Here is a 27,691-nt window from a genome sequence, read left to right as displayed (position 1 = left end):
CTTACAATTTCAAAGGGTTAGTCCATGATTATCAAAGCAGGAAGCAGACAGGCATGATGCTGGAGCAGTGACTGAGAGCTTTACATCCTGATCAACATGCAGCAGGTAGAGAAAGACACTGGGCCTGGGAGGTGGGCTTTTGAAACCTCACAGCCCACCCCCAGGGACATACTTACTCCAACAAGGCCATACCTCCAAATCCTTCTAAAACAGTTCCACTACTTGATGACTAAGCACTTACATATATGAGCTTAAGGAGGCCATTTTCATTCAGACCACCACACCTACCTTGCCCCCTCCACCCTGCCGTGAGGTGTAAGCAGTTCTGTTCTTCTCTGACTTCTCTCCCATGAAGCTCTGTCTCACTGAAGGCCCACAGCAATGGATTCACAGAGCCAAGCAACTCTGAATGCAAACCTTTGAAACCATGAGCCCAAACAAACCCGTTCTCTTCTAGGGAGGCTCAGACATGGTTTCCTCACCACCATGTTGCTCTCCATGGTTCAGGATTTTAATTCCTTTGGTCTTTTTTGAAACCCAAAGCTGTGGAGTCCCTCTGATAGACCAAGTGGTCTGCTGAGGAATACCGCTAAGGAAGAATAGGAGACATTTCACTGGAACAAGCCACAGGAAGGAGACATTTCACTGGAGCAAGCCACAGGAAGGAGCTATTGAGGGACCCAGGAGGAAGGCTGGGCTGCACATCATAGTACTGATATTGGGAACTCTCTCCTCACTCAGTTACTCTTGTGTTTGTTTTATGGACATATTCGTCAGTGGCCAAATAAGAAGGAAATACCAGTAAATCACATGGTCACCCTGCTGTCACCCCTGCTCCTTGGTTTATATTGGACTCTGAAATCACATCAGCAGGGACGTGATTTGAGAACATGATACAAATGCCTCCAAATGTTGAAAATCTCTTCCCACACTAGACTCTTCAGTGGGCCAGCACTCCTGAATGCCGATTCATTTGATGACTGGTAAATCCATCCAAAATTAAATTTTAAGTCAAGTAATCAATATGCACCTTGAGAAAGTCAGAGGACCAGCAAGACAGATGTAACTTGTCACAAACAAGACCCAGAGTCTCACTCGAGCTCATGCTGGTCTAGAACTCACTACACTGCTGAGGCATCCTTGAACTTAGGACAATCCTTCTGCCTCAGCCTCCCTAATGCTAGGACTACAGGTATGAGTCACTCCAGATGACTTTGTATTTTTTATTTCTCAGCAATCTTTGTTTCCCGTATGACTTAGAAAACAAATGCATAATTTGAGTGTGGTGTGCACCTTTAATCCCAGCACTCGGGAGGCAGAGGCAGGCGGACCTCTGAGTTTGAGGCCAGCCTGGTCTACAGTGAGGATTCCAGGACAGCCAGGGCTACAGAGAGAAACTTTAACTTGAACCCCCCCCCCAAAAAAAAATGTTAAATGCATAGAAAATAAATATAGATCTGTTAGTGGGTATTAAATAAAGGTATAGTTTGTGACAATAATAATATAAAGAGAGAAGCTGTGGGATTATCTAGAAGTCTCTTCTCCTTCCTTCCTTCCTTCCTTCCTTCCTTCCTTCCTTCCTTCCTTCCTTCTTCTCTCTCTCTCTCTCTCTCTCTCTCTCTCTCTCTCTCTCTCTCTCTCTCTCTGTGTGTGTGTGTGTGTGTGTGTGTGTGTGTGTGTGTGTATGTGAGTGTGTGTGTGTGTGTGTCCCTCTACCCTCTCTCTGGTAGGGTCTCATTGTGTAGTTCATGCTGTCCCTGGATATGTGACCCCCAGTTCAGCCTGTCATATTCTTGGATCACAGGCACTACCACACCCAGCAGAAGTAGAGTTTTGAATGTTATTAATACCAAATTGAAGAAAACTCAAATTACATCTTTATAAATTCCCTGTGTTGAATGCAAAGTCAGAGGTAATCATTAAAAAATAATTTAAAAAAACAGGCAGATGTGAAATGAGGAGAGCGTATAAACGATGCTGTAGGAGAAAACCCAATCAAACACTAAAGATGGAGGCACTGAGGGAACTGAGTGCCAGCCAGAGACAAGCAGCAAAATGCAGAGCAATCCCTGCTAGTAATCGCTTCATACTTAACAGAATAAAGGGTGTTTAAGATACACATCAGCAGAATGGATTTAAAAAACATTACCCAACTATACACTGTCCACAAGACACAAATAAGTTTAAAGTGAAAAGACTCAAGGGGACATTGTTAGGATCCTGCTCTCAGTCTTCTGGGTTTAACGTCTTACGTCATCAGCTGGCGATGATATACCAGCCTTAAAAAGTTGGACGCGGACCCCCCCAACCCCCCTTTTTCTGTTTCCTCTCTGCTGTCTGCTCTGCCCCGTTTCCCTCCCCCGCCAGGCCTGGCTTCTCCCTTCTATCCCCTCTTCTTTCTAATAAAGCCCATTCTAACTCTGGTAACCATGACCCATGACTCTTCCCCCAACCAACCAACCGTTTATCCTTTCAGACATTTCATGCAAAGGAAAACCAAGAGCTCTGAGTAGTTACAGTATGAACAATAGATAGGCAAAGGAAAGTTATTTCAAAAGCTAAACAAGATTATATGCTAATAAACACATAAACTCATGGAGAATATATAATATCCAAACACATATGCATCCAATATTGGAACCCAAGAATAGATGGAGCAAATATTGACAAAACTGAACAAGAACACAGATATTATACCATAGTAGTTGGCAACTTTAATGTCACACTTTCAATAATGGGGAGATCAGCTAGGCAGAAGGCATTGAGAGAAGATGGGGGGGTGGGGGGTGGGGGGATGGGGGGATGGGGGGGTGGGGGGGTAGAGGGGTGGAGGCTAGGGAACAGGCGAGCAATCGCACTCACCTTTCCTCGGTTCCAGGTCTCCCTTCTCAGGGGACCTAAGTTCCCAGTGGGGCAGGACCCCACATTTTTGTCTTGTGCTTGTGGATCAGCTGTGAGCTGTCAGCCACTGCTCTGGCACCATGCCTGCCTGCCTCCTGCCACTCTCCCCATTGATGTAGTTATGGACTCACCCTCTGGAAGAAACTGTGAGCTCCAATAAGCTCTTCTATGAGTTTCCTTGGTGGTCCTGTCTCTTCACAGCAATAGAAAAGTAACTAAGACAATGAACTTGAAAAGATTGAATTGTGGTGGTGCACACTTTGATTCCAGCACTGGGGAGGCAGAGTCAGGTGGATCTCTGTGAGTTCAAGGTCAGCCTGGTCTACATAGCAAGTTCTAGGATAGTTAGGACTACAAAGAGAAATGCTGTCTCAAAAAAAAAATTTAAAAGATTGAAATTACGTTGCCTTCTCTGACCACAGTGTTAGAAAAGCAGCAAGTGTACAGCTGTGTGGAAATTACACATCACACCCTAACCAGCCAATGGGTCACAGGACTCACAAAAGAGATTAGAAAGCAAAGGTGAATGAACGCAACTTTCCTGATATGAATGTCACCCAAGGCCCATGGACTCAAGGTTTGGTCATCAGCCTCTGGTGCTATTGGGAGGTGGCAAAGCTTTTAGGAGGCGGGACCTAGTGGGAAGATAGATAGAAATTAGATAATTAGAGGTGTATTCTTGAGGGAGGTATAGGAACTCCAACCTCTCTCCCTGGATTCTTGGCCACACTGAGATAAAAAAGTTTTTTCCTTCACACACTTCCATCACTACCTATTCCTTTGCTACAGGTTCAAAAGCAACCACAGACTGTGAAAATTCTGAAACCTTGAACCAAAATTAATCTTTCCTGTTTTTAAATTGAGTTCTCAGGTGTTTTGTCATAATGCTAGAAAGCCAAAACATCAGCACACCAAAACTTATGGGGGATATATTGAAAGCCAAGAGAATTATAGCTGCAGATACATTCATTAAAATAAGAGCACAGATCAGTAACCTAACGATACTCTTTTACATGACTGCCAGGGCCTGCAAATACTGGAATCTTGGCCTTTACTGTTTTTAATTTTTAATTGTGTATGTACACATGTGCAGCTGCCAGAAGAGGCCAGAGGTGTCAGATTCCTCTGCAGTCAGAATTATAGGTGCTTACCAGCTGTCTGGCATGGACACTGGGAACTGAACTCAAGTCCTTTCCAAGAGGAGTACACAATCTTAACTGCTGAGTCATCTTTCCAGTCCCTTAACCGTACTCCTTAAGGAACTAGAAAAAGAAAATGAAACCAAGGCTTGCAGGAGAGATTAAGTAATACAAGTTAGAGTGGATATAAATAAAAACTAGAAAAACAGAAGAGAGGGTCAGTAAAACCAAAAGTCATTTCTTTGAACAGAAATTGGAAAAGTTTGACAAACCTTTAGCTAGACTAAGCAAGAAAGACAGGAAATTAAAATAAAATCAGAAATGGAAAGGGAGATGGTGCCTTCTTGCACATAGAAACCAGAATTTTACAATTGCCCATCACCAAAATTGACTCAAAAAGAAAAACAAACAAAAAACTCTTAATAGATATAACAAGTAGGAAGTTGAACTGGTAACTAAAAAAACTCCCAGCAAAGACAAGTCCAGCCTTTGCTGGTGAATTCTGCCAAACACTGAAAGGATTGACTTCATTCTATCCACAAAGAAAATGATTCCTAACTCACTACGACACCAGCTCCAGACAAGGACTCCACAGGGGGAATATAGAAAACTACAGTGTAGTGGATACCTGTTCCACCTATGACCTTGGAGTACCAGTCCCTAGGACGTGGCCTCGGGGCTAGCTTATGCTGAGGGGCACCTACGCCTGGCCCCTTCTCTCCCTCGTGGGCTTGGATGGTACAGACTGGACTCAGGCGGCAGGAACAGCATGGGACAGGACTCTGAGATGATTTTGCCTACCTTGTTTAGTGAGTTGTTCTTCCCAGTATAATTTCTAAATAAATAGTTCCTTTATCAGTATCTATGGATTATCTGCTATATCATAGTGCAACAGTCCTTATAAACATAGGCACAAAAATCCACAACAAGGGTGCTGGTAAAAAAAATGAGTACCTAGGTAAACAGACTATAATTCATGACCGCTCGGTTTGGCTGTGTGTTAAAGTCTTGTTTGTAAGCTGCCTAGCTGTGTGAATTAATTGGATCATGGAGGCTCTGACCTCATCAATAGGGCATCCACTTGGGGACTCATAATCTGATGGCACTGTTGGGAAGTTGGAGTGAGTAGATCACTAGAGGCATGCCTTCCCTCATCTGTCTCTCTCAGCCCTGCTCTACCTCACCCTCCCCATCATGATGCTCTGCCTCACCCTGGCCCAGAAGTAACAGACCAAGTGGACTGAAGCCACCGCAGCCTTCAGCCCCCCCCCCCAATCTCCCCCTTTTCCCCATTGTCCTATCAAGAATTGTCAGCGATGAAAAGCCTGACCAAGTAGATTTACCTCAGGAATGCAAGGGTGGCTCAAAAGAGTGTTAACCACCTCAGTCCACCACAGAGGCTAAGGGAAGAAAACAGCACGTGGATGTCTGTTCTCATGCAAACTAGGAATGAAAGGGACTTCCCTCAGCCTGCTAAAGGATGTGAGCCAAAGACTCTCAGCTAACATCATGCTCACAGCCTCAAAAACCTGAAACTTTCCCCTGAAGTTGCCCACTTTACCATCGCTATTCGACTTTGCACCAAAGGTTTTAACCTGACAGTTCAGCAGGAAAAAGAAATTAAAACAACAACAACAAAGGTAAGATTACCTTTCTAAAGGATGGCATGACCTAAATACATAAAGTCCGGAAGTCCATGGAACCATCACTAGACATCACTAGAATGGCTTTAGCAAAGCAGTGGTGTTAATATTCTGACCCGCCCCTTGGTGCCACCCTGTGTCCGGACGTAAAAACCTATTCTTAAGGAAAAACTCAGCCCATTTCTCTCTTCTCCCTCTTCCGCTTTCCTCCCACGAGGTGCGCCCCTCTCGAACCCCTCGCCCTTTCCTCTCTCTCTGTCTCTCTTTCTCCCTCTTTCTCTCCCCCCTCTCTCTTCCCCTTACCAAATAAAACTCTTCACTGAGCGCTGTCTGCATGGCATCTCTGTCTCTCACCCGCCTGTGGGTCACCTTGGCTCTACCCGCCAGAACCTCCCTCACACAATATCTAACAGTCCTGCATGCTTCCGGTCCCCGCAGTGCAGAAACAAAGGCCAGAGGATTGCAAGTTGGAGGCCTGTCAGGGGTACACAGTGACAGCCTGTATCAAAAGCAAGCAAATAGAGGCTGGAGAGATGGATCAGTGGGTGCCCAAGAGTGCTCGTTGCTCTTCCAGAGGACCTGAGTTCTGGTGGCTCACAATGCCTGTGACTCCAGTTCCAGGTGATTAGATGCTTTCTTTGGCTTTCAAGGGCACCCACACACATGGGCACAAGCTCACAGGCACACACACATACACACATAAATACAAAGAGAAAAATATGCAAATAACAACCAAGCTCATGGAAAGATGTCAGACATCTTTAGTCATTAGGCAGAAGCAAAGCCAGCCCAGGGTGCGAGATCGCCTCACCCACTTAGGAGTGCTGACGTTCAAAACCTCAGGACCAGGGTCTGGGGAAATGGCTCAGCCATTAAAGTACTTCCTATGCAAGCAAGGGGACTGGGGTTCAGCTCCCTAGAACTTATGTAAATGGCCGGTGGGCATGGGGGCCCATCTGTAATTCCAGCCTTAGATGTGGGCGACAGAGGATCCCAGAGCAAGCTGGTGGATCCGCCTAGCCACAGAGGCAAGCCATGGGTTTGACTGAGACCCTGCTTTGATGAATAAGGTGGAGTGATTGAGGAAGAGTTTGGACACCACTTCAGGCCTTCACACATCCATACACACATGACACATACATATGAAGAGAAGGAAAGAGAGGGATTTAAAAAAAACAACAAAAAACAGGATCAGCCAGTATAGAGAGAGTGGGCCCTCCTAGCTTGCTGACGGGTAAGTAATACAATGCAGCCACTGTGGAAAGGTAAACATAGAATTGTTATATAGCCCAGCAGTTTAACCCCAGGTATACCACAGGAGGCCTGAGGATTCTTGTTTACACAAAGGATGGTATCATCCAAAATCAAAAAAAGAAAGCCACCATCCATCCAAAGGCTCATCAGTGTATGAAAGCACACTGGTACGGTACTACCTTCCATGCCATGGGATATCACTCAACAAGGAAAATGAATGCAGTGCCATTTATACTACAACACAGCCGAGTCAGACTCTATTCTGAGTGCAAGGGGCTATACACAAAAGATATATTATTGTCAACTTATGTGACATTTCCAGGAAAGAAGTAAAGCAGGAGACACAGGCCAGCATGTCAGGTGCACCTGGGAGTGCAGATGAGGCTGACACCACACACAAGCGCTCTATTTAGGTGATGGAATGTTCCACCAACTTAGCCGCAGTCATGGGTGTCTAATTCACCAAGCTGACTTAAAAAAAAAACACACACACACACATTGAATTGTACACTTATAGTGCCCAAAATATATGTTAAGCAAATTTCTTCTCAAAGAAGTGATTTAAAAAAAAATAAAAAGAGGAAGTGGGTTAGAGAGGGCTTATCCTGTTATTTCTTCTCAGAAGACCCCTGGGCAGAAGAGCAGCATGACCCCTTTTCTCCCCTTGGCCAGCTCTGCTAGTTGGAATGCCAGGGAGGTGTGTGAGAGCCTAGAGATCTCTCCAGGGCTAACAGCTACACTTTGATGACTTTCACACAGCCAGAGGGACCCTCCCCTGAGCACAGTTCTACTTCAGAGCTCAATGCTCATTCACCCACTGGACATGATCAGCCCTCGACCATTCACTTAAGCACCAGGGGACTAAGTAGCCTTGACTGTATCCCCCACCCACCCAGGTCATGCCTGGAGCTCTGCCCCACCCCCTGCCTTGAGTCAGTATCTTAGCATGTAGCTAGGCTGGTCTCAAACCTGTTGTCCTCCTGTGTCAGTGTCCTGAGCGCTGAGATCACCACACTGGGCCACTCTTTCATGGATGTGAATTGGATCGAGTTGCTCCTCTGCAAACTCTACAGGAATTCTCATTTCCATCGGAACCAAGTCTGCCTTCCCAGCTCCACCTGCAAGGACCCTAGAGATGAGTGTCCTCTGTGGCCCTGTGATCCTCCTCTCTATGTTCTTTCCCATCCTAGAGCCTCTGCACCTGTACCTCCTGCCTTGCATCACGCCCTCACGCTCTCAGTCTGTCTGGCTCCCCAAGGGCTGTTATTTGTGCACCTTTCTGTGGCATTTCCTCAGGACATCCCCAAGAGCCCGCTTGATAAGAAAGGATGGAGGGAAGGAAGAGTGGGCTGGCTGAGTTGGCAGGGGGTGGAGAGGGGGTGGAGTGCTGAGCCACCTCCTGCCCACACTCAGAAGCAGTTCAGTGGGTTGGATGGAGGGTGGCCGTGGAGTTCAAATCGTAGCTCTGCCAATCCCCGGGTTCCTTGACTCACCTGTAACACAGGGAAAGCGAAAATCCGCATGGCAAGGCCATCTTCAGTATTTAGCCCTCTTTGTGGGGGTGGGAAGGGTGTCCCTGACAACGGGAGACTGCACAGTTTACTCCCCGACACCAGGAACTCTGCAGACAGTAACTCCCCTGCCATCCAGCCTTGGAGTGCTCTCAGACTCCAGGCTGAGACCTGGGAAGGTCCACTGTGAAGACAAAGAGAGGGGGAAAAAGAAAGAAAACCAGAAAAGGGAGAAAGAAAAGCTAGCTCCCCCAGAGACTTCTCACCCCAGACAAGAGGTCCAGGTCTCAGGGAAGCCTGGAGCCGACACCAACCGTGGGGGACCTGTAGGAAGTTCCTTGAGCACAGCTATAGAAAGGAAAGAGCAAGACAGACACAGAAAGAGGAATGCTTTCTCTTAACCTGTCAGTCATGTGGGCTGCTGCCCATCCTTTTGCAAACACTGGTCAGTGTGAAGGGGTTGGTGTGTGCATCTGAGCCAATCGGGGCCAGGCAGACAGCTCAAAGCCCCTCCTGCAAACCCCTGTCTGGCTGCACTCCTTTTAGGTTCAGATGAGCTAGGTTCCAATACCCGCTCCAGTGCCTCAATGGCTGGAGGCTGGCTTCCTCTCCTGTGTTGTGGAATATTAAAGATGTGTTACATTCTTTTATGCTGTGGAATATTTGTTTAATGATGCAAAGATGTGCTGCGTTCTTTTATGTTGCATTTGTTTAACTCTGTGAAGCTGTGTTACTTTGCCTGTCTAAAACACCTGATTGGTCTAATAAAGAGCTGAATGGCCAATAGCTAGGCAGGAGAAAGGATAGGAGGGGCTGGCAGGCAGAGAGAATAACCAGGAGAAGGAAAGAGGACATCATGGGCCAGCCACCCAGCTACACAGCAAGCTGTGGAGTAAGAAGTAAAGAGAGGTATAGAGACTAGAGAAAGGTAAAAGCCCAGAGGCAAAACGTAGATGGGATAATTTAAGTTAAGAAAAGCTGGCAAGAAACAAGCCAAACTAAGGCCAGGCATTCATAAGTAAGAATAAATCTCCATGTGATTATTTGGGAGCTGGGTAGCGGGTCTCCAAAGAGTAAAGAGTAAAATACAAAACAAAAAACCACTCCTGAGCTGCAGTCTCTTCATCTGTAAAATGGGAGCAGGACTGACTACCTCCCATGGTCTATGAGGAGGTGGTGGCTCTGTTTGGCTCTCTCTATGGGGCTGCTGGGTAGGTGCTGCCTGACATCAGTCTTCTGGATTCCAAATGTCTATTCATCACCCCTCTTCTCCTGGACTTCTCTCTTGCTTCAAGACAAGAAAACAGTCTGAAGAATTTCTTTCTACTCCACCTGTCAGAGAGGGCTGCTATCCACATGCCAGATTCATTGTATTCCAGGGATGGGTGAGCTCAGTGTCCCCATGCTTTACTGATTGCCAAGAACGTCTGTGGATCCCGCTCAGCTCGTGCTCTCTCTCCCAGGGCAGAGGGCCCTAAGGACCAGAAAGGGAAATTCTTTCCTTTGGGTTCCTGGCTGGGAAATGTAGAGCCCCTGCTGGAGACTAGGGGGCTCAGGACAGGAAAGGGTCTGAAGACATGCCATCTCCAGAAGCGCAAAGTGAGGGATTTGATTGTTGAAGGAATTCATGGGACGGGCCCTCTCCTTGCTGAACATGGATGAGTTATGTGCTTATTGTGCATGTTATGCTTAAATGGTTTTGAAACAGACAAACCTTGCGTCCCACGCCTGTGTGAGTATCTTGAGGGGATAGGTGCTGCGGCTGGGTGAGAACTTGGGAGCTGCCTCGAGAGTGACCCCAGGCAGGGCACGGGGTTCAGATCAACACCCTTTTATCAGTTGAGTGTGGCCCAAGTCATTTCCCTTCAAAGGCTGACTAACCACTGGCCTCCTATGGGTGCAGGTGTGGGGACTGAGTAAGGACCAGAGTGTCAATCTGCCCAGGGCGGATGTCATCTTATAACCCAGCTTGTCAGCTCTGAAGAGACGAGAGGATTCAGAGGCAAGACTTAGAGGATCCTAAAGGCTGCTGTAAAGTGACGGGAGACACCCTTGGACTGATAAGGGAGGAGGCTGAGGCAGGAATGGTAGGTACCTCAGCAGGGTCAGAAAAACATGGAAACCCCACTACACTGAATTTTCAACAATAATAAAGTCTTTTTTCCTAGAAAAAAGAAAGAAAGAAGGAAAGAAAGAAAAGAAAAGGAAGTTAAAGACAAGAAAGAAAAAGAATTTCTTTCTTGAATTCCTAAGTGTATGACTGCCCTGCCCTCCTGGCTAGGTGTCCACACTTGACAAATGAGCACAGCAAGGCTCTCAGGAGGTGCCTCAGGTCTTTCTCTTCCAGGGCAGCAGGGAGAGTCCTCCTTTCCACAGAACTGAGGCAAGGGGGCAGTGTAGAAAGTCTGGGTCATGCTGAGGTCAGAACCCTGGGGTAGGCAAGGGACAGAAAAAACAGACCACTTATCCACCTGCAGGAGAGAGGTCATAGAGTGGGTGTCCGCCCTCCATCTCTCCCGTCTGAGCTGAGGAGTTCAATGTGGACGCCAAGGGCTTCAGGTGGGATGGATTACCTTCTCACACCTGCGGTCAATTTCTACATCCGTGAGAAGTGGCAAGCCCCACTTCACTGCCTGCCTCATGGAACATGACTGTGAGGCCTGTAGGATGGCGTCATCTGTCCGTAAGATGTCACCCCCTAGGCCCCAAATGTCTTGCTAAAGAGTAACCTTTGGGAAGCCGTGGGCGCCTGCCTGCAGGCGTCTTAGTTTTTCTCGCCCCTTCTGGAGGACTTGACTGGGCTGGGCGGGCACTGCTTACCACATCCTCTTGATCCCCACCCCTTGCCTGGCCTCAGACAGACACCACAGCCTCTGCTGGTGGCCCTGTGCTTCAGGCGACTGCAGCTGTCTGCCCACTTCTGTAGTGTGCCTGACAGTCGCTTGCCTATCTGACCACAGGTCTGTCCATCCCTGGGACGGCCAACTGGCCCCAGCCCCACCCCAGCCCCAGCCCCAGCCATGCCCCGGCTCTGTCTGGCTGCCCCAGCTCTGCTGACTCTCTCTATGTAAGCCCTGCCTAACTGCCTGGGTGGCCCTCAGCCCCAGGACTGTCTCAGTGGTGACTCCCTTAGATTCTGGACTTGCACCCGACTGGCCCCCTGCCTACCTTCTTAAACCCACACCTCCCACCATCACACTCTGAGTTCCACTGTGAGTCCCAGACCCAGGAGGCCACCCGACTGCCCCAGCCTGAGGAATGGCTTTCTGAGAAGGACTTTGAAGAAGCAGGTAAGTAGACTCTAGCCCTGGCTCTCTCTCTGAGCCCCGTGGTCTTTCTCTGCCTTTTACGTAGCAGCACCGTGCTGGGACTCTGAGCCGTCCTGTGCCTGTGTCACAGCTGGGGACACAGAGGCACGGAAGGCAATGCAGTTAGACTGAGCAGAGCCAAGGCTGTGGTCCCTTGTTCAGTTGGCTTAGAATGTCTGGGGGCCGGAGTGTGTACTTGCAGGATGATGGAGGGCTGTGGAAGCAGGGGCATGGCTGGTATGATTCCCTTGCCTGAGCAAACTAACTGCCTGCAAGAAGTGATAGGGAGAGGACAGTGAGATCTGAATTGTAGACAGTCTGCCAGGCAGCTCTGGGGAGTAGGCAGGGGCACTGGGAAGCTTCCGGGGGCCCGTGGAGGGCATCAGAGATGACCAAGCACTGTGCTTTATTACTTAAACTCCATCTAATCCTTCCAGGCAGGTGGGGTGCCTAGTTCACAGATAAGGAAACCTGGCTCCACAGGGGAAGTATGACTTTCCTCATGGGACTCGCCAGGATATGGCAAGGTGGGCAGTTCAACCAGGTGTTGCCATCCAAATCCAGGGCATGTGTCAGATGGTAAGAGGCAACACTTCTTACATGGGGAGGAGAGGGGGGTCCGGAGGTTGTTGGAGGCCTAGCCTGGAAGGATGGAAAAGGAGACGGCAGAGGGGTTGGGTGGAGAAGCCATAGGAGTTAATGTCTGTACTTTGGACTTGCCAAAGAGACCCCAGCAGGTCCCAGAGACATTAGAGTGTCACACGCAGCTCCTAAGAGAATGTCTGTGCTCTCTGAGGCAGCCTGGGTGTTAGAGCACATGGTCGCCTTTTGGAGAACCTGGGCAAGTCTCTCTGCTTCTTCCAGCCTCCTGGGTCCTTGTTTTCCCCATCTGTAAAATGGGGAGCAAGGTGGCTCTATCTCTGTGAGGCGGTTTATGAGAACTCCAGGACATCAGATGTCAAGACTGTGACTTCAGGGGCTCCTAAACCCAGGTACTCTGACCTGTGGAGAGTACAGAAAGGCTAGCACAGCCCTATCCACAGAACTGTAGGCACTTGGAGAGCTCCCAGAAGCCTCAGAGTCCATGCAGCCCAGTGCATAGATGGCAATGCTAGGCTCCTGGGGGACACACCTGTCCTTGGGTTAAGAATGATGTGGAGAGTCAGAACAGAAATTGGAACCCAGCCTGTATGACAGGATCCCACCCCGTGGGAAGACTCACGAACTGGATCACTACTTAAGGTCCGTTCCTCAGAGGGCACCTGGTTATGTGATCCCCACAGTGGGGTGTTCTCTGCAGTAGCCCTGCCCTAGAGATGCTGTCTAGTCCTCACTGGACCTCACAGAGAGAACGAGAGAATCCCTGCCTGACAGGTAGGGGAGATTGGGCCCTCACCCAAGGCTTCAAACGTTCCCACCTCTAGAGGCCACTTCAGCCTTCTTTGGCACCATGAGAGGCTTCCGGCACTGGAAGGCGGAGGCTGCCAGTAAGGAGAACAGTGTGGAAAGATGGAAGAGAGGCAGGTGCGCTACATGTTCCGGGGGAGTGATTTCCTTACTGTACCAGGGCCAAGCAGCACCAGCTAGGCATGTGTGCTAGGGGTGTGCTTTTTCCCCAAGCCAGGCTCTGTGCATGCGCAGGGGGAGTAGCCAGTCAGTGCCCTCAAGAGGGGGAGGCCTGCAGGACTCATGGATGGTTAGCCAGGGACAGCAGCTGGTTTTCTTTAAATACTACGTGTCCGCCTTGTTGCCGCTGACTAACAAGGGAAGGTTCTTTCTCCATGCAACCTAGTCTGGTTCAAAATTGTGACTCTCCCGCCGCAGCCTCCTGAGGGCTGGCATTGCAGGCGTGTGCCACCTGCTACAGTACCACATGGTGCTGGTGGTGCTTCAGCATTTGCAAATGAGAAAACTGAGACTCAGAGAGGGAAGGGGTTTTCAAGGGAGCCACTTGGAGGGACTTTGTCCCATGAAAATGCAACAGAAGCTTCCTCGAGGAAGGTATTCTCAGTCTGGCAGCCTTTTCTTCAACTGCCGGTCCAGGGCCCCCAAAACACGAAGTGGGGGGAGCTGGGAGAGGCCCCACCCACAGCCTGCAGCTTGCAGGTGTCACCCCCTCCTCCCCCACCACTCTGGCCCAGGATGAAGGGACTTTTCAATGACGATTCAAACAGGAGCGCTGAGTAAACTTGGAACTTCTGAAACAACCTGAGAATATTCCCTGGCCGGGGGCCCCTGAAGAACATCTGTACCAGGGCCTCAGCCTGCTGTCCCTGCGGTCCCCAGGGAGGGTCAAAACACTAGAACTGTCCCAGGAGGAGGGGCAAATGCATGGTCTGGCTCCCCCCTCGAGCCTCAGCCTTCTTCACTGTGTGACCACAGATGTGGCTCTGGGCCTCTTCGGGACTCTGTTCCTTGATCTGCTAAGTGTGGTGTGAGGACCAAGACTGGAGCCCCCGATTCTCTCCAGTTCTGATTAAAAGCTCATGCCTCAGTCGGGCTGCCTCAGTCAGGCTGCCTCAGTCAGGCTGCCTCAGTCAGGCTGCCTCAGTCAGGCCAGGGTGGCCTGCTGAGAACGGAATGGGCAGGTGCTGTCTTGGCCCAGTTCTCTGCTGGAGCTTCAAGCAGCCATGCTTCAAACCAGCCCTTGTCTGTGAGCTGCAGAGAAAGGGTGCACACCTGAGCAAGGCTACAAGAATGCCTGGGTTTGCACAAGTTGTCCAGGCCGGAGGAGGTCCTGGCCCACGGAGACTGTATACACAGCCACTGGAGCAGGTCCTTCCTCATGTTCAGCTGCCGCCCACTAAGCCATGGGCCCAATGCCCTCAGCTGTAACCCAGCCCGCCACACTGGGAAAAACAGGCACCAAGAAGCACACAGCTGCAGCGTGCCTGCATCTACTTCCTTGCCTCTTGCTGAAGCCCAGCAGCTGAGCCTGGTCTACCGATGTGCAGAGCTGAGCTCAGACAAAAGGTGGCCTGTGAGAGTTAGACTTCTCTTCTGGTCCCGGCCAGCTGGTCTCACTCATCCACTTGCAAACTCTACTGAGCTGAGAACCTGTGGTCCCCGGTGGTCATGTCACTAATCTGAGGACAGTCTTCTCTATCAGGCTCTGGGAGCCAGGACGGCTGCCCGGGGTCGGGGAGGGTGCCTCCTGGGGATAGAGACAAAGCTGATGGGAAAACTGCATCTCCAGGGACTGCTCAGTGGCTGTTCTGTCACACGAACCTCATTCATCCGTTCACTCATTATCAATGCCGGGGATGTTGTGGTGAAGAAATCTGGTGATTTATCAACCTGTGGGACCTGATGTGCCCAGACAGTGATGGGTCATAAAGACAAGACAGAGACAATCACTATCCTGATATTCTGACATCTATGAAGAGGACCAGAGCGGACCCACTTCAGATGAAGCAGGCAGTTGCTCTGGAGGGTGACACTGAAGTTGAAATCTGAGGATGAGACTGCAAAGAAGCTGAGGGAGGGAGTTTGAGCCGAGCAATTGCATGTGCAAAGGTCCCGAGACGGGATATTGGGGGCACTGATGTTCCTATACTACAGAAATGCAGTGACCTTCAGTGGCAGCTCACTGAATTTAAGAAACAGGAACCAGAGTCATTTTCACACTGGAGTGCATAGGCTGCATGATTCCGAACCAAAGAAAGGGATCCCTGTCATTTAGTCATTTATGCAGCCTGTGTGTGCACCTGCTTTCTGTGAGGCCGGGTTTAGCCACCGGGGGCTCCGCAGGAACCAAGCCCATGTGGTTCCTGCTGGGCTGTTGCTTAGAAGGTGAATGGAAACATCCGGGGCTATGGGCTGTGGTGGAGGGTCAGAACCCAGAGGAAGAAGTGACTCACCCTCTTTGGAGAGATCAAAGAAGACAAGCCATGGCATTTGAACTCAGCTTGGAAGACCCGGTAGGAGGCTGCCAGTCAACTAGGGAGCAGAGAAAGTTCCAATGACTGAAAGACCAGGTGTGAAGGGTGGGAGCCAGGCGAAGGCGACCTATTAGTGACAGTCTGGTGTGCTTGGAACCCAGAGCAAGCAGTGAAGGGGAGGAGAGGGGTAGGCGCTAGGTTTTTCTCTGCAGGTCTAGGTGGGACTGTGAAACGATGCAGAGAGAGTGGGTTGGAGGATACAGCCAGAGGTCAGGGCCAAAGAAGAGCAGCAGGCAGGTGGGACAGTCCATGCCCAGAGGACCAGAGGCCCCCCATCTGGTTCCCCCTTGGGAAGTCCCTGAACAGACACACTTCTCCTTCTGGTGACCTGCTGGCTCTTGTGTATGGCTCTTCTGGGGAATCCCTCTGTACCCGCCTCCTTTCTTCTCTGTCAGGGTAGGGAACAGGACATTTTACTTTTAGAATATTTTCACCTTTCACTTTCAACCCTGTTACTCCCACCTGGTCTATAGTGAGCTAACCATAGTCTGGACGGATCGAGTAGATTCCGTTTCTTGATCATTCGTGGGAGCAGGGCAGGGAAAGCAAGGACTCAGGGTCTTCCAGTTCAGGGGAGGTGGGATGCATGCTGTGAATGAACAGGTCTGGTTAGGTCCACATGGGGACATCGTTCCTTGGCATAGCACCTTGAAGAGGAGGTGCTGGGCCCCAGGTGGCAAGTTTTCAAGGCAGACACATCAACTCATGCCTCCACTCGATGTAGACCCCAAGAACGCAGAGAAACCATGACAAGGACTGACTGTATGCTCTTCCCGGTGCTCAGTCTTTTCTGTTTTGTGTATCCGGTGAGCTGAGCAGTGCACGAACGTCTGGAGGTCGTTGTTGAGTGTCTTCCTCCATCACTCGCCACTTCGTTTGTTGAGACAAGGTCCGCCGTCATTTTAAATGCCAGACTCCCTCCACCCAAATGCAATGGCAGTTTTTGTTGACAGTCCAGCGGTCACAAGCTAGTTTATTTGTACCACTGGGCAATTTGGTTTCCTTGTAGCGACTCCATATGTTCATCACTCCATAAGCCTCAGCCTCCTTTAAACGGTTCCACTAGTGTTGGACTAATCTTATCAGTTTCCCCAGGGAACCCTGCTGGAGATGGTGTGCATGCCGAGACTTCCTCGAAACCTCTCGCTCCGTGAGCACAGTCTGTTCAGCCCCTTAGTCCTCATTCCTCTCGTCCATCTTAGCAATTCTGACATCTTTTGAGCCATTCCTGGGTGACTGCCTTTTTGTTGTTAATGTAAGTTACACCATTTTGAGATTTTTGTTACGTTTTACTTATTTATTTGAGGGGGTGTGACAGGGCGTGCATGGAGGACCGAAGGCACCTTTCAAGAGTCGATTCTCTTCTTCTACCTTGTGGGTCTGTCTTAGTGAGGGTTTGTTGTGGGGATTCATTACACCATGTTGGGTGCCAGCCGGTTGTGGTGGCAGATGCCAGTAGGATTTGCTGAAGGAGGCAGAGGCAGGAGGATCATGAGTTCCAGGCCAGCCTGGGCTACACATTTAAAAACTGAAAGCATGGTTGAACGGAATGAATTCCCACAAGAAGGGGTTCTAGCTGGTCTGAAACAAAAGCAACTTTTGGGGGAAGGGGTTTATTTTATCTTACAGCCTGTAGTTCATCATCCAGGGAAGTCACAGGCAAGAACTCAAGGCAGGAACCTGGAGGCAGGAACCGGGAGGCAGGAACTGAAGCGGAGGCCACTGAGGAGTGCTGCTCACTGGCTTGCTCCATCTGTCAGCTGCTGCTACCCTTGCTGGTCATCCCATGGTCCTGCCTAGAGGATCTCTCCTGCAACTGGTCTGCACGTTCACCAATAGTCTCTTCTGAGCTCCCCTCAGGGACTCTGATCCTGCCACACGGTGCCAAGCCTCATTCTCTCCGCGACCCCTTCCCGCGTTCAAATCCAGTATCAGCTGGAGAACTCTTGCACATTACCAAGTTTGACCGGCAGCATGAGGTTCAGCCTTGGGTGCCTCTGGAACACAGCTTCTGTGTGCTGACTCTCCTACAAGGTCTCACCTCAAGGATGCTGGTATCTTCATAATCACAGCCAGTGCTTCAACCCCAGCTGACCAGAACCACAGCCTCTTAATTCATAATATCGAAAGGCCCCAGCAGAGGCTTCCACAGGCCTCCATTGTCTGCACTGCTCTCAGAATTATCTTCTGAGTTCCCACAACTCAAGAGCTGTGGGCACTCAATGACTTTTCCAGCCCAAAGTTCCAGTCTTTCCACAATCCTCCCCCAAAAAATATGGTCAGTCCCATCACAGCACTACCCTGTAACCCGGCACTTGGGGTTCAGTGTGCGTGCGTGCATGTGTGCGTGCGTGCGTGCCTCTGTGTGTGTGTGTGTGTGTGTGTGTGTGTGTGTGTGTGTGTGTGTGTGTGTGTGTGCTTGTGGAAGCCAGAGGTCACCCTTGGTTTCTTTTTCAATCGCTCTCACCTTATTCTGAGGCACTGAACATGGAACTCGCTGATTTAGCTAGACTGGCTGGCTGGTGGGCTCCAGGGATCCTCCTGTCTTGGCACCCGAGCACTGGGATTACGCATTGCTTCACTCAGCTTTTACATGGGTGGGGCATTCAAACCAAGTCCCCATGCTTGGGCAGCTGCCTGCCACCCCTCCATGCCACTGTTTAAAGTGGACGGCACAATGCTGCTCTAGGGCGGCAGTGCCAAGCAGTGGAGCTCTAGCCCTCCTCCATCTTGCTTGGGCAGAAGTTCTAGATCGCCCAGACAACAGTGCCCCAGCTCTCCTTTCCAAGGTGCTCCCTGTCTCAGGGATGGAGTAGAGCCAGGCAGCGTTTGCCTTTCTGTAGCTAGTTTCTTTCACTTCTTAGTGTGATGTCCTCAAGTTTCATCCACATTGCAACACATGACAGGAGTTCCTTCCTTTTTAAAGGCTGAGTAATATTCCATTGTATGCTTTGAACATATTTTGTCTGTGAATAGACTAAGATTGCTTAAGTGCATGCTGTTTATTATAAATATTGGGGCAGTAAACAGGAGTGTGAAAACACATTACTGAAATGTCACTTTCAATTGTTTTGGGTATGTACCTTCTATTTCTAGTTTTAATTAATTTTTTTTTCATTGTTGTACAACCCCACCAAATGTATAGAAGTGTTGTGATTTCTCCACATCTTCACCAACACTTGTCATTTTATTTTCTTTTGAGACAGTGGGCCTTGTGTCTGTTGTAAGACAATGCCTTACTGGGGCTTTGGCGTTCGCTTCCTGGTGGTCAGTGACATTGAGTTGCCCTCCACATGCTTGCTGGCCATAACCTCCTCTGGAGGAATGGCCCTCGTCCATTCTGACAGTTGTTGGGCATGCTGTTACTAAGTTGCAGCACTCTTTTTTATATTTGGGGTCCGAAGTCCTTGCCTGACGTCTGATTTGGGGGGAGCATTCCTCTCTAGCTGCTTGTCTATGTTTGCTTTGGTGGCCTGTGTTCCATCCTGGGACGTTGGTAGTTTTAGGTTTCCAGCCATCTTGAGGTCTTTCCTGTATGTGGTAAGATAGAGACCAGCTTCCTCGACACCTGTGGGTGTGCCACTTTCCCGGCCATCTCTTTTATTTTCGTGTTTGTTCGTCCCAGGCTGGCCTCAAACTTCCTGTGTATAGCCTAGGATGACTCGCAACTGCTGTGGGATGTTCTGTATGGCAAATGTGTTGCTGATTAGTCAATAAATAAAACACTGACTGGCCATTGGCTAGGCAGGAAGTGTAGGCGGGACAAGGAGGAGAATAAAGCTGGGAAGTGGAAGGCTGAGTCAGAGAGACACTGCCAGCCGCCATGATGAGAAACTGCATGTGAAGATGCCGGTAAGCCACGAGCCACGTGGCAAGGTATAGATTAATGGAAATGGATTAATTTAAGCTGTAAGAACAGTTAGCAAGAAGCCTGCCACGGCCATACAGTTTGTAAGCAGTATAAGTCTCTGTGTTTACTTGGTCGGGTCTGAGCGGCTGTGGGACTGGCAGGTGAGAGAGATTTGTCCTGACTGTGGGCCAGGCAGGAAAACTCAAGCTACACGCAACTCCCGATGCTCCTGTCTCTACCTCCAAAATGCTGGGATTACATTCATGTGCGCAGATTCTTGAAGTCCTGCCCTCTCACCCCTGTGGTTTTGTGACCTCATAGAAGGTCATTTGATCATCTCCTGTTGGCTTGTTTGGGGGCTCTCTACTCTTTGCTATTGCACTCTATGTCTGTATTTATCCCAGTACCAATTATAATTGTGATTTAAAATTTTTAAGAGATTTATTTATTTTTATTTTATGTGTGTGGGTGTTTTGCCTGCATATATATAGGTGCATGTGAGTGCAGTGCCCATAGAGTGCAGAAGAGGGCATAGCATCCCATGTGACAGTTACAGATGGTTGTGAAGTGCCATGTGGGTGCTGGGAACCGAACCCAGGTCCTGTGGAAGAGCAGTCAGTACTCTTAACCTCTGATCCATCTCTCCAGCCTATTGATCACTGTAATTTTAAAATAAGTTTTTAAACCAAGAAAGTCTCCAACTTTGCTTTCCCATCTGTGGATTGCTTTGGCTACTCAAGACCCTTCAAGATTCCATATGAATTCTAGGGTGGATTTTTCTATTTCTACAAAAAGAACTATTAGTGTTTTGGTAGAATTTGTTTAACTTTATAGTTATTCTCAGCAATATTGACATGCTAACTATATTGCCTTTCATCCCATGAAGGGATATCTTTTTATTTGTGTCTTTTTTAATTTCTTTCAATAATGTGTTACATTTCTCCAAGTAAAGTGTTTTATTGTTTTTGATGCTATTATAAATGGAATTGTTTTACTAATTTCTTTAATTTTTTAAATTATTTTTAATTATGTATAGGCCTGTGTCTGCATGTGGAGACATACATGTGAGTGCAGGTGCCTGAGGAGGCCAGAGGCATTGGCTCCCCTGGAGCTGGAGTTACAGGTGGTTGTGGGCCACCTGATTCAGGTGCTGGGAATGTAGGATCCTCTGGTAAATGTTCTTAGCCATTGAGCCATCTCTCCAGCCCCTTAATTTCCCTTTTGATTATTGTTTGTGTATTGAAAAATGCAACTAATATTTGTGTCTTGACTTTGTATTCTTCAGCCTTGCTGGATTCCTGTATTCAATGTAATGTTTTCAATGTGGAATCCTTAGTATTCTCTGTGTATAAGGTCACGTTATCTGCAAACGGAGATACTTGTACCTCTTTCTTCTTAAGTGCCCTTGATTTCCTGTTCCTTCTTCATTGCTCTGGCTAAGACTTCTAGCTGAACAGAAGTGACAGGAGTGAGCATTCCCTTGCTTCTGATGTCAGAGGAAGTTGGGGTTTTGTTTGTTTTACTGTGGACTTTCATAGATGCCTGTATCATGTTCAGATGATTTTTATTTGTTTGTGGCATGTCTTGGACTTTTCTAGGTACTCAGTCTTTATACTGTTGCAGGCACTTAGTTTTTTCTTTCTTTCTTTCTTTCTTTCTTTCTTTCTTTCTTTCTTTCTTTCTTTCTTTCTTTCTTTTTTCTAGACAGGATTTCTCTGTGTAGCCTGTCCTAGAACTCTCTGTAGACCAGGCTGGCCTTAAATTCACAGAGATCTACCTGCCTCTGCCTCCTGAGTGCTGGGATTAAAGTTGTGTGCCACCACCACCTGGCAGGCACTTGGTTTTCTAATCTTCATGAGGTTTTTGTTGTTGCTGCCTTGCTGTGTTGGATAGGACCATTATCATAATAGATATCCATAGATCTTTCCCTGTCCTTAGGACTTACATGTTTAATATTTGATTTGGACATGTTGGCACATCTCTGTAATCTCAGCACTCAAGAGGCTGAGGCAGGAGGATAAGGAGCTTATGTCCCTCTTAGGAACATAGCAAGATTCTGACTCAACAAAACAAAAAGAAAATATGTTTCTTGGCCATTAAGGACACTGAGAGCAGTGCATACTGTTTCTGTGTGTGTCCTTATCAGAGTAAAAAATAGTCCTCTGTTCCTGAGATCAGGGGATTTTATTTTTTGACAAGCTTTCAAAATCATGAATGGATATCTCAATTCCTTAAATATGTTTTCTGAACCTACTGAATAGTCAGACAAAATTTTACTTTCTTCTTCAAATGGAATAAAATAGATGGACAAACCCACCTTCCATATTGACATAAATGACATGAAGAAGTATTAACTAATTTTGTATCATTGTATCTGAACGTTAGCATTTTGTTCAGAATTTGTACATTTTACTTGTGAAATTTTACTTTCTTTTAACCTCAGTTGTTGACGTCATGGTTGGTTTACATTCCAGTGTTGAATTTATTTAAGAAGTACTGATGTGTTTGGGGTTAAGTCAGTAAAAACAACTGTCTTGTTATTTTTCTCTTTTTGTTTTTTGGGTCCGATCTGTTCTTGTTCCCTTTTTTCTTCTTTTTACATGTTCCACTCTTGAACATGGTTGTTATTCTCAGAGAGGCAGGTTGGTATATGCCTGCAGTCCCAGCTGTGCAGGAGCTGATGTAAAAGGATCACTTGAGCTCAGGAGTTCTGGGCTATCCTGAGCTACATACCAAACCCTCCCGTCTTTGAAAAACACCATTCTATGTTTTCTATTATCTTGTTTGTTACACTTCTTTATATAAGTTTGGTGCTTATCTGAGAGCCCACAAAAGGATATTTTTTGCTAGGTATGTAAGTTTTTGCTAGATACAAATACATGCATACATACATACACACACACACACACACACACACACACACACACACACACACACACATATATATATATACAATATTTAAAATTGTATGTTTACATTTAAAATTTTCAGCCTTTAAGGTTTTTTTCTATTGTTTCCTGTCTTCTGTTGCTTCTGTGGAAGTCAGCTGTCAGTCACATATGTCCTTTTTGAAGATAAATGATTCTCTCTCTGCAGTACTTTCAGTGTATCTTTGTCTTTAATTTAACTTTATTATTATTATCATTATTATTGTTTGTTTTTTGAGACATAGTTTCTCTATATATCCCTGGCTATCTTGGAACTTGTACTGTAGACCAGGCTGGCCTCAAACTCAGAGATCTGCCTGCCTCTGCCTCCAGACTAAAGGCATACATCACCATTGCCCATCTTTGTCTTTAATTTTAGATATAGTTTTTCTAGGGCTCAGGATGTAGCCCAGTGAGCAGAGTGCTTGCTTAGTAGGCGTGAAGCACTAGGTTTGATCCCAGCCCAGTATACACGAGTGTGATAGTGCACAGCTGTAATCCTAGCCCTTGGGAGGTCCACCTTGTGACAGATCAAAAGTTTAGGGTTTTCCACAGTTACATAGCTACAGGATCTTAAGGCCAGCCTGGGCTACATGTACTCGGTCTGAAAAGAGAAAATGGAAGAGGAGGAAGAGAGGAAGCATTTCTGTGATTCCCAGATGGAGATTCCCAAAAAGAAGAATCTGTCTTCTTTTTGAATCAATAGCTAAATGTCTTTTGTGAGTGTGGAAAAATCTTTAGCCAGTAGCTCTGTTATTCCTTCTGGCTTAGTCTCTTTCTTCTCTTTATTGATTACTGAGTTCACTGTCTTTCTAACTACTGTGAGGAGACATCTGACAAGAACAATTTAATGGGGGAAGGTTTATTTGGGCTCACAGGTTCGGAGGTATCAGTCTATCATGATGGGGAGGGTACCAAGGAACAGAGTAGTTCATGGCATTGTGGCCAGGAAGCAGAGAAAAGGGACAGTCAGGGAACACAGGAAGGGGGCCAGAGAAAGACAGACCCCCTAAGACAACCCCAGTCACTGACTTCCTCCATCCCACCTCTTACTTTGTATTATGTTGCAACAATGTTTCATATCATAAACCCATCAGGGGCTGATCCCTCAGTAGCTCAGAACCTCAGGATCCCATCTCCTCTGGAAATGCCTCACAGCGCCCCCAAAAGTGTACTTTCTCTGGTGTTTATTAATCTGATCAGGTTAACAGTTAAGGTCATCCTTGGCTACGTAGCAAGTTTTGTTTCAAAAACTAACCAACTAGAGGTCCTCAGTAAAAGGGATAAATTAATGCACACGACAGTAATTCTACTTATGAAAGGTGTGTGTTGTTTTAAAATGAAGGTGGGAACAATACCATAAAGGGATCAGTAAGAATTCCACACTTAACGTCGGAGTGTTGAGTATGAGAATCTGTGCTCCTGGTTCTTGGACAGTGAGTGTGCATGGGTGGCCAGTCTTCCTTAGGATGCTGCAAGCGTATCTTTTGCTATTTTCTGTGTGTTGAAACGTTTCTTCCTCCATCTGCTTTCAGCTGAGCAACCTTCAGCTTACAAATCCTCTTCTGATGTTTCTAATCTGTTGTCAAATCCATTTCTTACATGCTTATAAATTTGAGGAGTTTCGAGATTTCCTTTCTAAATACAACAAGTAGAATTCTCCCTCCCTCTCTCTCTCCCCTTCCTGCTCCTTCTCTCTCTCCCTTTCTTCCCTTCCTACCATCAGGGTCTTCACACTTCAAGACCATGCTGTAGAACAGAGCCACAGCCTCCCACCAAGAACTCTTTTTTATTAAGGGTCTCACTGTGTAACCTTGGCCGTCCTCAAACTCACAGAGATCCACTTGCCTCCGTCTTCCTGTTGTTGAGATTAAAGGCGGTGCCACCAAGCCAGACCCCAAGAACTCTCCCCCTCCCCCCGAGACGGGGTTTCTCTGTGTAGCTTTGGAGCCTCTCCTGGAACTCACTCTGTAGACCAGGCTGGCCTCGAACTCACAGAGATCTGCCTGCCTCTGCCTCCTGAGTACTAGGATTAAAGGCGTGTGCCACCGCCACCCAGCTCTCAGGAACTCTTAATCAGGGCAACTGTAGTGATTGTAAGAGCAGTGTCAGACTCTGAATTACTATGCTGTTCTGGTGCCCTGTACTCTGGCTTACTGGTCATAAGCTCTGTGCACAGCTCACCTTATCGCTTTGTCGGAACCCTGAGCGCCATGGATGAAGATGTGGAGCCTTTGGATGACGCTGAGGCTTTCCTTGGGAGAGCTGACTGAGCTATTCCAGATTCCTGCTTCTCAGCCTTTGCTGGGTGACTGAGCACTAACCAGCCCTGGCCCCAATTCTTCCCTCAGTTTGGTAAAACTGCTGGAAACTGCTGTGGCCTCTCAGCCCATCTCCAGGTTCTTTGTGGCAGATTTCTGGCTGCTCATCTTCAGTGATTTACCAAGTCACCGAGGAGGGAAGTGTAGGGCCTCGGGGCTCGGTCCTTCTGTCACTTTCCATCTTGCCTGGCTGCCCCACTTCATCTCAAGCTTGCCAGTGGCTCTCTGTGGAGGCATCAGCCTGATACCAGCCCCTCCAGCACCCCACAGTGGAAGTCCTCTCATGCACACGGTATTTTACACAACTAATATTTGCTTGCACTTAAACTGCTTGCCCTTAAATTGCTGTGAGATAGTTTAGACATAGGAAAAGGTCACACAGCGTTGCTGGGCTTTCCCAAACCGTGGGGACCCTAGAAACACCTCCCCAGCTTCTTCTTTCTGCACATTATTCAAAATGCAGTGTTTCAGGCTGGGCACAGTGGCATGTACCTTCGTTCCCACCCAGGAGGCTAACACAGGTAGAACTCTGCATGTTTGAGGCCAGCCAGGTCTACATAGTTAGTTATAGTCCCACCGGGACTGTGTAGTGAGAGCCTGTCTCAAAAAAAGAAAAAGAAAAAGTGATGCTTGTCTTCCCGCCCAGTTCCTTTCTGTCCACTTAAACAGTTCCTAGAATTGTTCCATGTAGCTCCAAGAGTGACAGAGGCGGCATCATCCTCCACGTTCTTCTTTTTCCGTACACGTTCCGTCTCGGCGGTCACCTGCTTTGCTGTGGGTGTGGGCCATGGGAAGTGACTCATTCCCGTGTTTGGCCGACAAAGCCCCATTTGTTTTCTCCATGCCCTGCTAATGAGGACTTAGGTCGTTTCTAGTTCCTCACGATTAAACCTGGCGAGGCTTCTGATAGCTTCTCGGATGCTGGTGAGCACGGGCATGGCGTGGCTGGCGCTTAGGGAAGCTGCTGTCTGCGTTCATTTGGTCACCAAAGAAATATTTTCCAGACTGGTGGTATTGTCACCTTTCCCTGGCGTGAATGGCAATCCCTGTGAACCAGACTCTGAGTCAGGCCATGTGAGCTTTAGGTCCTGGCCGATCTGATAAAGTGTCCGCGGTAAACCTTTGTGGTTTTATTTGCATTTCTCTGCTTGCTGGGAGATTAGGCTCTTGTGTTCTCTGTGGCCCTCCCTTCAGTCTCATTTGCTACCCCAACCTTCTCTACTTCCCTCCGAGTTCCTGAAATGTGGTTAGTTATTAGTTTGCATCCTCCAACCCCAGTGCTGGGGCCCGGTAGATAAACAGTCTGAGAGGTTTCCCATGCAATTTGCAATCACAACCAACTTCAGCAAAGGCCCTGGACCTCCACTGATAGCAGAGAACACAGAATCCGAGAAGCTAGGTACCTGCCTAAGGACACATAGCCGGGATGGAGCAGATTTCAGGTCCCCTGCAGAAGCTCTTGGACACCTCCTGACTTTCTTGTGAGCCTCATGTGCATCCCAGGAGAGGAGTCAGGACAGAGAGGCCAGAGGGATGAGAAGACCTCTTGGGTGTGGAGAGTGTGAGGAGAGAGTCATGGGGACCCCTTCAGCACTGAGACCCCTGTTCCCTTGGTGCAGCAGCTACTGGCATGTCCTCAGACCACGGGGCAGGGGTGTAAAGGAGCCCTCAAAGCAGAGAGCCAGCACCTCCATTTGGTGCTAGTTATTCGTCAACATTTCTGACACCCTGCCCCTCACTTTTAAAGAAAAACAGAGGTGCTCCCCAGCTCCTGGAGTATTGGGAAGGTGGCGTGGCTGGGCTGTGCTCCCCAGCTCCTGGAGTATTGGGAAGGTGACGTGGCTGGGCTGTGCTTTCCTTCTGTCAGCTGTTACCTCTCACAGTGGTGGGCTAGCTTTCCAGAGAGCTGGTTGTGGCTTGTTTAAGAAAGTTTTATGTAGGCCCATGAGATGGCTTAGCGGGTAAAGGTACTTAGCTGGATGACCCGAGTTCAATACCTGGGACCCACGTAATGGAGGGAATCGACTCGATCAGGTTGTCCTCTGACTTCCATATGTATGCTTTGGCATGCTCACAGGCATGTACGTGCGTGTGCATGCACACACACACACACACACACACACACACACCTAATGTAATTAAAACAGAAACATGTAACATCTACCCTGAGCCTGCCACTGGCTGTTGCTCGTGTTTCACAAGCACCAAGTTAATTTCCCAAGGGTTCTGAGAGCATGGGACCTTTAATCATCAGCACTTACAGATGAGGGCCTGGGGCTCAGAATAGTCAAGTCACCTGCATGAGCTCACACAGCCCGGGGTTGAACTGAGTCTGTGTCAGCTCCTCAGGGCACTTACCCAGCATGCTGCCCTTGGCCTCTTGGCTTCATCCTGGTGAAGTGTCAGTGGTAATAATGTGCTGTTTTCTTTCGACACAAGTTTATTGGAGTAAAACGGGGATCAGCAAGGTAAAGATAGGAAGTAGAGAACAGTGTCATGGAAAGGTGATGAGTGAATGACAGAAGTCATTCTAGAACATTTCAGCCCAACTGGATAGAGGAAATGGGCCACAAAAGCGTCACGTGAAGGACAGGAAGGGCTGTGGTTCAGGGAGAGGACTCGGCTGGTGCAGCGGCAGCGAGGCAATGGGGCAGGGGTACTTGAGAGAGGGTATTTGTGCTGGTCGGTGTCCGTCAACTTGACACAAGCTAGAGTCATTTGGGAAGAAGGAACCTCGATTTGAAGAATGCCTCCGTCACACTGGCCTGTAGGCAGTCTGTGGGGCATTTATTGGTTGATGATGTGGGAGGGCTCAGCCCACTGTGGGTAGTGCTATCCCTAGGTCCTGGGTTGGGAAGCCCTAGGGGAGCAAGCCAGTGAGCAGCACCCCTCCATG

General features: G+C 48.2%; 1 protein-coding gene across 1 annotated transcript in view; it reads left to right on the top strand.

Annotated features, from left to right (window-relative positions):
• Nucleotides 1-11,320: 11,320 nt before the first annotated feature.
• Nucleotides 11,321-27,691, top strand: part of Il21r (interleukin 21 receptor) — a 30,683-nt gene continuing 14,312 nt past the window's right edge. Inside the window, exon 1 of the mRNA XM_052712964.1 lies at nucleotides 11,321-11,738. The gene's annotated coding sequence lies outside the window, so the exon portion shown is untranslated. The remainder of the gene's footprint in view (nucleotides 11,739-27,691) is intronic.

Source organism: Peromyscus californicus, unplaced genomic scaffold, assembly GCF_007827085.1.
Source record: "Peromyscus californicus insignis strain IS unplaced genomic scaffold, ASM782708v3 Scaffold_4__1_contigs__length_199733344, whole genome shotgun sequence".
NCBI lineage: Eukaryota > Metazoa > Chordata > Mammalia > Rodentia > Cricetidae > Peromyscus > Peromyscus californicus.
Note: the sequence above shows the minus strand (reverse complement) of the source record. Positions and strands in the feature narration are given on the sequence as shown.